Source organism: Budorcas taxicolor, chromosome 21 (assembly GCF_023091745.1).
Source record: "Budorcas taxicolor isolate Tak-1 chromosome 21, Takin1.1, whole genome shotgun sequence".
NCBI classification, from domain to species: Eukaryota; Metazoa; Chordata; class Mammalia; order Artiodactyla; family Bovidae; genus Budorcas; species Budorcas taxicolor.
This window is the reverse complement of record NC_068930.1, coordinates 36176451-36191459: the sequence shown is the minus strand read 5'-3', so window position 1 is coordinate 36191459 and position 15009 is coordinate 36176451. Positions and strand designations below refer to the sequence as shown.

At 40.7% G+C, this 15009-nt stretch overlaps 1 protein-coding gene across 1 annotated transcript in view; it reads left to right on the top strand.

Annotated features, from left to right (window-relative positions):
- The window catches only part of PEAK1 (pseudopodium enriched atypical kinase 1), a 168223-nt gene that overhangs the window by 109329 nt on the left and 43885 nt on the right, over positions 1 to 15009 (top strand). The window lies entirely within an intron of this gene.

Genomic DNA, 15009 nt, shown 5'->3' with positions numbered 1-15009 from the left:
AATCCCATGGACGGAGGAGCCTGGTGGGCTGCAGTCCATGGGGTCGCTAAGAGTCAGACACGACTGAGCAACTTCACTTCCACTTTTCATTTTCATGCATTAGAGAAGGAAATGGCAACCCAGTCCAGTGTTCTTGCCTGGAGAATCCCAGGGACGGGGGAGCCTGGTGGGCTGCCGTCTATGGGGTCGCACAGAGTCGGACACAACTGAAGCGACTTAGCGGCAGCAGCAATGTATATGTATCAGTGCTACTCTCTCGAGTTGTCCCACCCTCTCCTTCCCCCACTGTGTGCACAAGTCTGTTCCCTATGTCTTCATCTCCACTGCTGCCCTACAAATAGCTTCATCTGTACCATCTTTCTAGATTCCAGGTATATGCATTAATATGTGATATTTATCTTTCTCTTTCTGACTTATTTCACTCTGTATAATAGTCTCTAGGTTCATCCACCTCATTAGTACTGACTCAAATGCATTTCTTTCTATGGCTGAGTAATATTCCTTAGTATATATTTTTTTAATGCAAATTGCATTGTTTCAGCACAGTGAAAGAAGTCCCTACATAATCTGACCTCTAACTACTGGTATAACCTGTCTCTTACTCACCACATTGCTCATGAACTTCTCCCAATAGGAGTTTTCTTTCTGTTCTTCAAACATGCCAAGCCTAATTCCCTTTTTATCAGCTGTTCACTCTGTTTGGTGTGCTTCTTTCAGATCTTGGCATGGCTGGTTCCTTGTCATTTAGCTCTCAAGTTAAATGTCACTCCTTCAGAAAATTCTTCACTGGCTACTCAATCATAAAAAACTGCCCTCACCCTCAGTCACTCCCAATCACATCACGTCATCTTTTTTTAGTTTAGATTTATTCACATGTTTATCACTTTAAAAAACTCTTCCATCTTTATTTCATTCTTCCTTTCTGGATTCAATTTACTTCCTCCCAAGGAATCCCCTTTTAGTAGTCTTTTCCATAAACTGGTAATAAGTTCTTGATTATTGACTGAAATTGTTATTTATTCCATGATTGATAGATAGTATCTATTGCCAGTCACATACATGTTTTTAAAAATTTAGCTCAAGGGACTTCCTGGTGGTTCAGTTGTTAAGACTCTGTGCTTCCACTGCAGGGGTTGTTTGTTGCTGTTGTTTAGTTGCTAAGTCACATCCATCTCTGCGACCCCATGGACTGTAGCCCACTGAGCTCCTCTGTCCATGGAATTTCCCAGGCAAGAATGCTAGAGTAGATAGCCATTCCCTTCTCCAGGGGATCTTCCTGACCCGGGGATCAAACCTGCGTCTCCTACTTGGCAGGCAGATTCTTTACCACTGTGCCACCTGAAAAGTCCCCTACTGCACAGAGCACAGGTTCAGTCCCTGGTTGGGGACCTAAGATTCTGTGCTGCTAAGAGTCCATACTGTGCTGCTCAGCCCATGAAAGAAACAAAAATTAGCTTAAAATTTTTCTTTCTAATCAATTAGAAAAACAATCAATGACTGAGAAAATAATGATAACTTGCCTAAAATAACTATAACACTCTCAACTGAAGTTAAGGATACCATTTGCCCCCTGAAATGGCCTCTTGAACTTTTGTTACTGAACTCAAGCTTGCTCTGCTTGTTGCATGCGGAGCCAGTGAATCCAAGAAACGAGGTGTTGAAGCAAGCAATATAACTTTATTTGGAAAGCTGGCTGACCGAGAAGATGGAAGACTAATATCTCAAAATAACCATCTTGTCGGGGACTGGATACCAGGTTCTTTTATGGATCAAAGATGGGGGGAGATAAGGAAACAAAGTAAAAAGACCATTTGATCCTTGCAGATATCTCCTAGGATGGCAAACCTTAGGCAGGGGGATGTGTTAGTTTCTTGCAGTCATTTACAGGTAGCCAGGGTCAAATGATCTCTCAGTAAGCTAAAAAAGACACTTCAGTTTAAGGGTCAGACAGAGGGGACAGGGTTCACTGAAGCAGGCCATTATGTATGATTATAATAACAAAAGTGGCAAAAAAGAAAAAAACAAGGGTTAAAGTCAAATAAACAAATCCAGCATAGAAGAGTCAAAATTGACTCTTCCCTATTACACTTTGACTAACCTTTCTAGCTCCACCAGCCCTGAAGATCATGTTCCTAATTAGCAAACACCCCTATCATGTACTCTTGGATACCATGTAAGTCCAGTTTCTCTGGGAGTCCCAGAACAGTTCAGGAATCCAGCTCTGCCTCGTATTGCTGGGATTTTATCCAAACTGCAGGAGCTTCCATTTTGGACAAGCAGATTAGGTTTGGCACACCTTTGCTCTCCTAGAAATGCTAGTCATCTATATACACCTTCTTATACCCTTCCAAGACCTTTTTGACCTTCTTAAGAGTCCTTAGAATTCAGCTATATTCCTCGATAATGCAGAAGTCAATCCTTAGAGGCCCTCTAATCCACTCCAAGGTTCAGGGGTATAGATCAGGAAATGGCAAACTATGAACTGTGGGCCACATCCAACCTTCTACCTGTTTCTATAAATAAAGTTTGATTGAAAAACAGCCACACTCATTTTTTTACATATCTACAGCTGCTTTTGCACCATAATAGCAGGGTTGTGTGTGTGTGTGTGTTAGTTACTCAGTCATATCCGACTGTTTGCAACCCCATTAACTATAGCTCGCCAGGCTTCTTTGTCCATGGAATTCTCTAGGCAAGAATACTAGAGTGGGTTGCCATTTCCGTTTCCAAAAGCAGGGTTGAATAGTTGCAAAAGGCACACATGGACTGTAAAGTCTAAACTATTTACTATTTGACCCTTCATAGCAAAGTTTTTGGACCCCTGGACTGAACTATAATATCTGATTTGTCTGTAGTCATCAGGCATGCTGGTGGCCTGGTGGCCATTCTGGCCAAATGCTAGACATGTTTGCTGCTCACTGAAGTAACCAGGGTCTGAGTCTCTTAATATATGTATGTATATGCACATGGAGTATGGACAGAGAAGTTCAAATACTTCCTAGATTATGATACAATGTGATGTCCTTCTCTGGAAAATTCAGCTAGAAGCTTGAATTTTTTTTTTAATGTTTATGCTCCAGTTATCTCTCTCTCTCTTTTGATATGGACAATCTTTTTTTAAAAAAAATTTTAAACACTTTTTTAAATTGAAGAATAGTTGATTTACATTGTATTAGTTTCAGGTGTGTTCCAGTTATGTCTTAATTTCCATTATCTCTACTCTTTGCTAAGAGAACTTGTCAAAGTCATCTTTTCCTGCTTAGGACCAAACTGGCCTTGAAGACCAAGTTCCTATTTCTCATAAAGAAAAAAACTGGAGACAGAAGCTGAAAGTAATTGCTTGTTCTCCTGATCATGTTCTTTGCTCTAAAGAAACTTCTGGACTGTCAGCATTTATAAACATCACATCTGCATTTGCTGACCTATTGTTCCTGAAGTTTAGATGAGTTCATAAGTCCTTACTATTGAATTTTTCAATAATCCTCTTTTAGAGAAATGGATGAATATCTCATTTTATTGTAATCAAAGAATGATACAGGATGGTTGTAGGGTGGTCTTCAGAGAGCTTTATGTTCCTTTCCCTTTAGGGAGGTGATTAAAAATCCAGAGGATTAAATTGACTTGTTTTGAGTCTCATAATGAACGTAGTCCAAAGCGAAGACTCAAACTGAAAATTCCCCTGTTTGTCAGGTCAGCTTTGTTTCCTTGTTCGCCTAATGATTCTGAAGTCAAATATTAGTATCTTATTATATAATTCTCAATTTTCATTCATGTTATCTCAGTTGTGCCAGTATCTCTGATAGTGCATTCTTCCTATTTTATTGGAAACTGAAAACAGAGAGGCTCATTGATAGTCCCAGGACCACTCTGCAAGTAGGTGGCAGAGCCAGACTCTGACTTCAGAGATTTTTGGCCTCTGAGTACCTTTTGCTGCAATCTTTGGGTGATTATTGAGTCTGCTGGAGTCTATCATGTCCTTTATAAAGTCAGCCTGAGTGCAAGAAGGCATGCTGTGACCACTAAGGGCCACAGTGAGGTGTACTGATGCACTGACTTCAAGCAGTCTTGAAGTACTCAACATTGGCACAGTTGTTCACTCTCTTCAAAGCACTTCATGTGAATTTCCTAGTTAATATACACTCCTGTAAATGTCACTACACCCATTTTATAGATGAATAATGGGAGACAGGGACAGACTAGCACTGGTGGCAGGGCTGAAATTAAATCTGAGTTTCTAATTTCTTGGCCTGTATTCAGACCTCTAGGCCAGTTTTCAGTCAGTGATTACTTAATATAACTGCAGTCGAGTATTGATTAGAGTCATCAGGTGATATTTAAAGGTTTAATTCCAGGACAAGCAGTTTATCCTCATATGGTGCCTTTATAATGGTGATTTGTTAGTAGCAGGATGAAGGACTTGCCTGGAAAAAAGCAAAGTGATGACAGTGGAGCATGCTGATCAGCTCCCCACAGCAACTCCTAGTTATCATGGAGGGAAACAGCATCAGGAATCAGCCACTGGCCTTTTCGTGCTGCTGGTGCATGGAGAAGCTCCATTCTTCACCAGGGGAGATACCCTGTTCCTCTGCCTTCCAAACTGTGGAGAGGAACCCCCTCCCTTTGGATGCTCCTCATTGGAACCTGTCCCAGTCCCGTCCTCCATAGTGATACTGGCAGAAATTTTGCTGGGAGCCATGTGGACACAGATCCTGGTGCCATTTTCTGGTGCCCTGCTGCCCAGACCCCTCCTGATTGGGTTTATTCAACACCCATTTACTGAGTGCTTTCTGGGATCCTCAGTTCTTGCTGCCTTAGCTTGGGCTCCATAACAACATCCCCCCAGACAGTTGACTTAAACAGCAAAGATTTGTTTTCTCACAGTTCTGGAGGCCGGAAGTCCAAGATTAAGGTTCCAGCCTATTTGGTTTCTGGTGGGGGCTCTCTTTCTGACTTGATGACTACTTTCTCACTGTGTCCTCCCTTTCCTCCTTAATAGGTACAGAGAGAGAAACCAAACTCTCTGGTGCCTCTTCTTAAAAGGACACAAATCCTCTCTAACAGGGTTAGGGTGCCCTATTCTTATGACCTCATTTAATATTAATTATTTCCTTAGCAGCCCTCATCTCCAACTGCAGCCACACCAAGGTTTAGGGTTTCCACATATGAATTTGGAGGAGATACAAACAGTTTATAACATCTGCCATGGGTGTTCAGGGAAGGAAGTGTCCTCATGGACAATAAGACATCATGGGTAATTGAGATTTGAATAGTCTCAATTACTGGCTGAGTTTGGAATAGATGGAAAGAAGAAGGCAGGCAGCTCTAAGAGGGGAAAGCAGGTACACAGAGATAAAGAATATGGTGTGTCCAATGTACGATGTCCATACATTGTCTGAAGTTGGAGGATTGGGTCTCAGAAAGTTTGAAAGAAAGATGAAAACCTATGTTGCAACCTCATAGTGAAGGGCTTTGAAGTCCTACAGGTGGTCTGGACCTGACCTCAACACAGGACCTATGGCTGATGTAGAACAGAGGAATAGCAGAATGAAAGAGAGATTTTAAGAAGAGTCCCCTGCAGGGTGAGTAGAAAGTACAGGTGCTGTGGTCTGTCTTGGAGCAGCTTTTTCAGCCAAAGGGGCCTGGCTTTTGTGTTCACCTCTGACCTCTGGGTTGTTGTGTGGTTTTTTTTGACCTCTGTTAATGTGAAGAACTGAGATAGTGCTACATGTTGGGAGACTTGACTTACTGCTGGTGTCACAGGTGCCATTTCCTGTGTTCAGAGTGGTCTTCAGCCAACCAGCCCTTCTAATAAAAATCAGAAATGTCATACTAGGCTGTATCCTCATTTCCTAACATGTTGCAAGTTTGTATAATTGCACTCGAAGAATAAACCTCAAAAGATAAGGATTGGTCCCAAAGCACTCCCTCCCTTTTTTAATAGCCTGTTATGAATCTCTCACCTGTGACTACTTAAATTATTTTATTTTCCCTGTTCAGCCATATCACTTCTGAGCAATGATGCTCCTTTACTAAAAATTTTCCTCCTCACTTCTTACATTTTACTCCTTTTATACTTAATTTCCTGCTCCTCTCTGCAGAGAGGGAGGCAATGAAAAACAGCTTCTTAAATTGTGGCCCTAGGATTAACTGCTCAGAATCATGTGGGGTGTTTGTATAAATGCAGATTTCTGGGTCAAACCCCAGAGCTGTAAAATCAGTCCCTCATGGTGGGGGGCCGGAAATCTGCATCTTTTACAAGCAATTCTTAGCCATGTTAATAACAATCGGCACAGTATGTTAGAACATAGGCTTTGAAGTTATTCAGACCTGGATTTGAATCCTGCTTTCACCACTTATTCCCTGGTGGCTCAGTGGTAAAGAACCCACTGGAGATCTGGGTTCCATCCCTGGGTCGCGAAGATCCCCTGGAGAAGGAAAGGGCAACCCAGTATTCTTGCCTGGAGAATCCCCATGGACAGAGGAGCCTGGCAGGCTACAATCCATGGAGTCAGGAGTCAGACACGACTGAGCGATTTTCACTTCCATTTTTCAGCACTTATTAGCTCTGTCATCTGAATCTGGGACAAGTTACTTGAGCTCTGCTTCTTAGCTTCCTCACCCATAAACTGAGAGGCAGAATTTGTTTAGAGCACAGACTAGAGCTGAAATGTCAGGTTTGAACCTCAGCTCCACCAGGTGCTAGCTGTGTTACCTGAGGCAGATAACTAAATCACTCTTGGCTTAATATTTCTTCATTTGTAAAACAGAAATAATCACCTGTATGACTTAAAAGGATTGATGTTAAATGTTAGAAAGGAGGGCAAGGGAAGGGATTTTCATATCCCTGGAATACATTTGGCAATATGTGGAGACTATTTGGTTGTCACAACTGGGGAAGCAGAGAGTGACTCCAATACCTATGGGTTAGAGAGAGGGTAAGAGATGTTAGTGTGAACCTACTATGCACAAACAGCCCTCCACTACCAAGAACTACTTGGACAGAATATCAACAGTGCCACTTTGAGAAACATGACTTAGAATAGGGACATAGTAAGTACCGTGTAAGTTTCGGCTGCTCTTATCATTCGCTGTTATGGGAATAACAACTCTTACTCAGAGGATTACTGTAGGAGATACATATTTTAAGCCCACAGTATCTAGCAGTCCACAGGTGTAGACGTTAGTGGTAGGGGTTAATATTAGGAAGCCAAATATCTATAAACACAGTCTTTCACACACTAGAACAGCTCCCATTAAAAAAAATCTTTTTGCCATGTAAATAATAACTTTGTTTAGAATGTTTCAAAAGAAGGCAGCTGTAATCATTAATACCCTACATTTCAATGATAGCTTCTTTCTCTTCAAAACCCTTTTATCTCTTCATAATCAAGCATTTATTGTTGAATCTTCACAGTGCACCAGGCTTACCTAATAGTACCAGTGTGGTAGCAAGAACACGTTAGAGTTGCATAGTATTGAATTCAGATCCTGACTCTATCACCTGAGTGCACACATAACCATTTTGGTGGTGTTGTTAAGTCACTAAGTCATGTCCGACTCTCTAGCCTACCCTAAGACAGTTCATTTCACTTTTTTCAGTCTCAGTTTCCCCATGTGTAAAGTGAGAAATAATCACCTTTACCTCTTGAGGTGTTCCTGTGAGTTAAACCAAAAAGTGTGCAGCTTGTACTGGGTAGCATTGGAGTAGGGCCTGAGAAGTGCTGGTTCCCGTTCCCTCCTGACATCCATCCTGCTAGTGAGCCAGCTGTGTTCTGGAGAGTGTAGGGTACATAATCATCTCACTCCTCTGACTCAAAGGGCAAATGGGCAGTTGAGGGAGATAAGAGGAAAATGGGGAAAACGTACAGTGACTTGCTTCTCCAGTGCTTCTGGGCATGTGGGAAAAGTCCAGGACCCAGAGATGGCTGTTCCATATCCTCCTTAGGTTAGTCCTGTTGAGGGGCCTATGGGTATTTTCTTCTAACACCTTGTCTCCCCAGAAAACAAACATCAATATCCAAACCCCTTCTTTAGAAGTGAGCTAAGGCCAAATGGTGATGCTGCAAAGCTCCTACCACACCTCTGTTATTGAGAAGTGAAGTGAAGTGAAGTCGCTCAGTCATGTCCTACTCTTTGCAACCCCGTGGACTGTAGCCTACCAGACTTCTCTGTCCATGGGATTCTCCAGGCAAGAGTACTGGAGTGGTTTGCCATATCCTTCTCCAGGGGATCTTCCCAACCTAGGGATCGAACCCAGGTCTCCTGCATTGCGGGCAGACGCTTTAACCTCTGAGCCACCAGCTTAAGCTGGTTATTGAGAACGGCAGCCCTATTTTATTGTGCTTTTCCGAGATTAACTTATCTTTTCTGTTAATTTGTACAGGTGCCATTCTGACTTTGTATTTCATAGGATTTTAAAACTGTAATTTTTCTTACTATTATGAAGGTGACAGTGATGTACTGTGGCCTGTGTTCTTATCTACTTTGCTGTCTTACAGTCTGGTGCCTTGAAGACACTTTTAATTTGCTATTCACATTTGTTAAAGAAAAAAAAAGGTGAAACTGTGCAGTGTCTGGAAATTAGAGTCTATTTAAGACCTTGCACATGGCTGCCAATCTTCCCCATCCCAAGACCTAGCCACTTTATTCACACCAGGAGGAGTTACCTTCGTCTGACCAGACTAGGTTGGACATATTAGCAAGAATTCATCAGATCTCAGTTAAAGGTTAGTCTCAGTTCAAGATAAGAAGTTTGAAGTTTTTCAGTTAAAGACTACAGAAGGCTTAGTGGAAAATTGGAGACACTAAGATAGTGATCAGTGGATGCAACACTTTTCTACCTGAGAATGCCAGTACTTGGGAAGTGTAGCAAAATCAAGTTGATGACCTGAAAACTAAGATAAGATTGAGAAATGTCATATTGGTGGGGGGTCCTAGAGGCAGAAAGACAGGAAGAAATGGAGTTCCCCCCACCTCTTTCAATAGATAAAGAGTATGGGATTCAATAACTTTGAGCTTTCCTCCTCATGTCGATTCACATCCCATTTCTGCAAAGGTCCATCATCCCCAGCAACTCCAGAAATAAGCAGCTTTGGAAACCAGTAATAAAACTATGAAATGCTGTTTCTGATGTGCTTTGATCGGATTTTTAGGGGTAAAAAGAGGTTGTAAAAATCACACATTTCCTTATTGGGTGTCTTGGGCAACAAAAGACAGATACAGCTACTGAAGAAAGCTGGCAAATGGGAATCGAGGATACCATTTGCCCCAAAAGGCAGATGGTCTCTACAGAAGTCTGATTTCATTTACTGTCCCTTCTGAAGCTGAATGAAAGCGGTTGAATTTGAAGATAAAATTGAACTGAAATTGTGGAAATACTTCGATACATAAAGGCCTTTAATCTGTTCTAATGTGCCATTTGATTTGCCTCTTTAAAAAGTATATTCAGACATTAACAGAATTTCTACAAAAATGTGTCTTGAACAAACTTGCCGGAAAAAAAAAAAAAAAAGGATTATTTCATCTGATGGTGTAATGATTAATCCTACCACCTGGGTAAGCCAAGTGAGCTTCCCGCAGGAGATTGCTTCTGCAGCTTTGAATTATGTATGAATATTGCAGACTGATGAATCCCTTACCAAGGGATTCATTTATATTACAGACAAATCTGTAACAATGTTACCATTTCCTTTGAACACTTTAAGTTCATCCTCCACTTTCAGAAAATGAGATGTGTCTTTGTGGAGATTGCAACATGATTTTTCTAAGTGTCAGGTCAGACATTGTTATTGCTGTTCAGGAGCTCAGTCCTGTCAGACTCTACAACCCCATGGACTGCAGCACACCAGGCTTCCCTGTGCTTCACTATCTCCCAGAGTTTGCTCAAATTCATGTCCATTGAGTCAGTGATGCTATCTAACCATCTCATCCTCTGCTACTCTCTTCTCCTTTTGTCCTCAATCTTTCCCAGCATCAGAGTCTTTTCCAATGAGTCAGTTCTTCACATCAGGTGGCCAAAGTGTTAGAGCTACAGCTTCAGCATCAGTCCTTGCAATGAATATTCAGGGTTGATTTCCTTTAGGATGGACTTGGTTTGATCTCCTTGCTGTCCAAGGCACTCTCAGGAGTTTTCTCCAGCACCTCAATTCAGAAGCATCAATTCTTCAGCCCTGATTCAGTCTTCTTTATGGTCCAACTCTCACATTTATACATGACTACTGGAAAAACCATAACTTTGACTAGATGGACCTTTGTCGGCAAAGTGATGTCTCTGCTTTTTAATACGCTATCTAGGCTTGTCATAGCTTTTCTTCCAAGGAGCAAGCATCTTTTAATTTCATGGCTGCAGTAATTTTGGAGCCCAAGAAAATAAAATCTGTCACTGCTTCTACTTTTTCCCCATCTATTTGCAATGAAATACTGGGACTGGATGCCATGATCTTAGTCAGCATGTTTAATTTTAAGCCAGTTTTTTCACTCTCATCTTTCACCCTCATCAAGAGACTCTTTAGTTCCTCTTTACTTTCTGCCATGAGAGTGGTATCATCTGCATATCTGAGGTTGTTGATATTTCTTTTGGCAATCTTGATTCCAGCTTGTGAGTCATCCAGCCCAACATTTCACATGATGTATTCTGCATATAAGTTAAATAAACAAAGTGACTATATACAGACATTACCAAATCTCAATTGAAAACTAGTCACTATTGAAAAGTTGGTCAGAGTTTGAGGTACAAGGAAATGTGTGTTATCTTCCATCCTGAAAGCGAAACAAATGCTGAGGGTCCAGTAAAAGAGCAGGCAGAGTCAGGGTTTGACCCACCCTGGTGATCAAGGATCTAGATGTCAACACCACAGTTACTGCAGACACCCTCTATTGCATTAGAGAACTAGGGATTTTCAACAGGAATTTAAATAGCAAGAATAGAAGAGCCTTAACTTCTTCTCTGTGGGTGATTGATCAGTTAATATTTCTATTCTATAATAATGATTATCAACTTGTACTTATCCTGAAAACTAGTTACCTTCATCATTATTTGCTACTTTCAAGACATACTAAGATATACTCTTATTAGAAATCCTAGTACATTTCTTGTAATTTCATTTTAAAGAATTTTTTTACCATCCATCTCATGGATGAAATAGGGGAAATTTTCATTTTTTTCTTTATCTCCCTCCTGATGTTATCATCTAGTTTACACAGAAGATCAAAGTAATAGGGAAACAGAACCTGGATTCTCCGATTCCTGTTCTGGTATTTTCTCCATTACACTGAACATTTCCCAGTGAAATGTCAGTGGTGAACCACTTTGTTAGAAGAAAAAAACCTGTATTTGAAAAGCATCATATTACTATTTTCAAGGGTTTCCTGATTTTATATCTAAATATGAAACATTAAAAAAAATCAATGGTCAAAAATTATATTCCCTTATAACATTAATATGCCTAAGATAAATTAAGTATAAAATTTTACTTCCTTTTTTCTTGCTGAACAATTTGTCCATTTATACATAGTGACTGACTCCAGGATTCTTGCCTGGAAAATCCCATGGATAGAGGAGCCTGGCGGGCTACAGTCCATAGAGTCATAAAGAGTCGAACACGAATGAAGTGACTTAGCACACGTGCACGCACATAGTGACTGAATCACCTCCTCTGATGCTGTTCTTGACTCTTTTTCATTTTTTAGTCACAGCATGTTATCACGTCTAAGCTTGAACTCTCAAAACTCTCCCTTTCCCTTTTTTCCTCTCTTTTATCGTTTTCCTCAAGCATCAAGACATAACATATCATTGATGCATTTTTAAAATTCTTCCTCTTAGACACTGCTGTCACTGTAGATGTAGATTAAATGTCTTAGCATCCATTTGTAAATCTATGTGATTTAACTTTCACCCGCTCCTTGCACAATTCTTTATAGTTGACAGTTGATTTAATTGGTGATTTAATATACCAGTGCACTTATTTAAAATGTGCTTGTGAAAACTGACCTTTGTGTAGAATATAGGTTGTGCTGCTCAGGTTCTCAAAGAGTTAATAAAACTAGCATTCACTTTGCTGAGCTTCCCGAAGGTAATTTGGCTCATTTCCCAGACCAAACCCCTAAGGTAAAGGTCAAAGTGCAATGGATTATATTAAGGTGCAGAATTCGAGCCTCTTATATCTTGCCCAACTTGTAGTCCTCCAGAACTCAGTGGGAGCTATGGTTCATCAGAGCTTCAGAACATGATTAACAGACTGAAGAAGGCCCTGTAGAATTTCCTTTAATGGGGAGTTGTATGAGTGAGTACAGTGGGTGAGTCTTTAATATTTCTTGCCTTTTAGCATCTGTATTGTGTTTTGAGAACCCTTTTTGAGTACAGAGCCATGTTTCATGTATGTGGAAACAGGCCCAGGGAATTCCTCATGGTTTAATAGCAGTAACTTTTGTAGTTTTTACAATAGGCTTAATAGAAATAGCCCATTCCCCAGGAGGAAAATAGACAAGCAAGGGTGGAGTCGTGGCTTTTTAACTGGGCTTCACCAGTCATTCTTGACAAATGGAAAAGAGAGATTGGGGAAAGAAAGAAAAAAGGCAAGAGCAAGGCTGCAGAGATTAGGAACCTAAAAACACCTTTCTAGTAAGCTCTCAAGTTGACTCTAGAGTAAGAAGAGAGTGTCGGGAGGTTTAATGTTTTTCCTGCCAAAGGGGGATGATATATTTTAATCATTTTATTGCTTTGAAATTAAAAATGGCTTATATTAACTGTTGCCCAGAGAAGATCATTTTCCCCCTCCTGAAGTGCATTGATAACTACTCAGTGACCTACAATCTTGATACTAAGTGACATCTGGAGAAGGAAATGGCAACCCACTCCAGTTTTCTTTCCTGGAGAATCCCATGGATAGATGAGCCTGACAGGCTATACAGTCCATGGGGTCACAAGAGTTGGACACGACTTAGCAACTAAACCACCACCACCAAGTGACATCTGAGAGTGACTCAGAAGTGTCTCTTTGCTTTTCTTCACTAATGTATGGAAGTAGAGCCCCTTTGCCATCTTGATTTTATGACTTTCAATATTATGCTCCATACTGGCTTTGTTTTGGGTTGATAACCTACAGCAGCCCAGTAGGTTAATAAGAGGCAGCATGCTTTACCATTTGAGCTCCTCTTTACATGAACCCTCCTGTTGACTGCTAGTGAACCAAAGCCTTCCCACCTCACCCCATCCACAGGAGCCAGATCCCATAATGGTATCTCCCACTCATTGCTTACTCGCAAGATAGAGAGACCTCTGTGTCTGCCAGCTTTGGAAGAGTACTTTTGAAGTTGTATATCCAGCAGACTTCCCTGGGAAAGGAAATGGCAACCCACTCCAGAATTCTTGCCAGGAAGATCGCCGAGCAGAGGAGCATGGCGAGCAGTCCATGAGGCTGCAAAGAGTCAGACATGACTGAGCGACCAACACACACTGTATCCCGTAGACTTAAAGGCTTATTTTCTTGCACATGCATAATTTCCATAATGAAAGATTGATAAGAAAGTGCTCTTCCTTCAGATCTGCTCCTTCAAGTCCACAGGTGATATATGTTCTGATGACACATGATCAAACCAAGTACCTCTTTTAAAGAAACTTGTAAATGTCACCATGACTCACTGCCATTTGAAATTCCAGAAATAACATATAACAGTGTATAAGATGTGTCCTTTCCTTCTTTCTCTTTGCCTATTAAAAAGAAAAAACAGGAAGAAAAGCTGGGGAGTATGTGACAGTCTAGGAATACTTTTAGTAGAACCAGAAACTATTAAATGTGCCTGATTTTGAATTTGTTTCATTGACCAGCCCAATGAGATTTTCTAACTAGGGCAGTTTTCTCCACCAGCTTTTAATAACCATTCCACCCCCTTGTACTTTATAGCAACAGAGTTGACAGTTCAGATAGGCTAAGATGTGGGGAAGACTAGAAGAGCTAGCTATAAGCGAATGAGCAAGCAGCAGAGAAACAAGATTGGAGAAACAAAAAGCATTATGGATGACCATCCTCTGGTGTGTGGCCAGCGGCACGCTTCAGATTCATGTTAGTAGACAAGATTAGCTCGAGTACAGACCTTTCTTTTCCATTTGCCTTGCCTGCTGCATGCATACAGGCAAATGTTGATGCATCAGTGTCCTCCTGGCAAAAAGGCTTCCTGGCCTCAGTTTACAGAATGTAATTGCTTCACTTCCTTATTTAAATCTCAGCTTTATTCCTGATCCTTTACTAAATAGTTGCATAAATAACTTTAGTGTGGAATAAAATAAATACTATAAAGTATTTCATATTTGTTATAGTATTATAGCACAGTCCACCCTATTAATTTGTGTGTTCCATATTCATGGATTCAACCAACTGCAGGTTTGAAAATATTACAGGGAAAAAATTCCAGAAATTTCCAAAAATCAAAACTTGAATTTACCATGCACTGGTAACTATTTACATGGCATTTGCATTGTCTTTACAGCTATTTGCATCACATTTACATTGCATTGGGTATTAGAAGTAATCTAGGGGTGATTTAACATATATGGAATTGTGTATTTGTATATAATACAAATACTGCAGCCATGTTGTATAAAGGACTTGAGCATCTGTGGGTTTTGATTTCCTGTGGAGAGTCCTAGAACCCGTCCCCTGAAGATACATACCAAGGGATGACTGTACTGTAGTATGGTAAACATAGTAAATATGTTAAATACTTTCTTAAATACTTGGGTATATTTGTCTTCAACTAGTTAAGCATTCATTTCCCTCTATCCCCATTATCGCTAACCTCCTACATACAAGAAGTTCCCTTCCTTACCTGTTATTCTCAGACTTCCCTCTGAGCTTCCTGTACCTCCCCCACCAAGCTGAATTCTCAGTTAGTATGGATCGGGATAGATAGACATATCAGCCTGAGTAAAAGGCTGCCTTATCTTCAGACAAGTATGTTGGGGCTTACAACCCATTGCTGTGACTATAGGGCCAGTTATTTACATTTACGGCA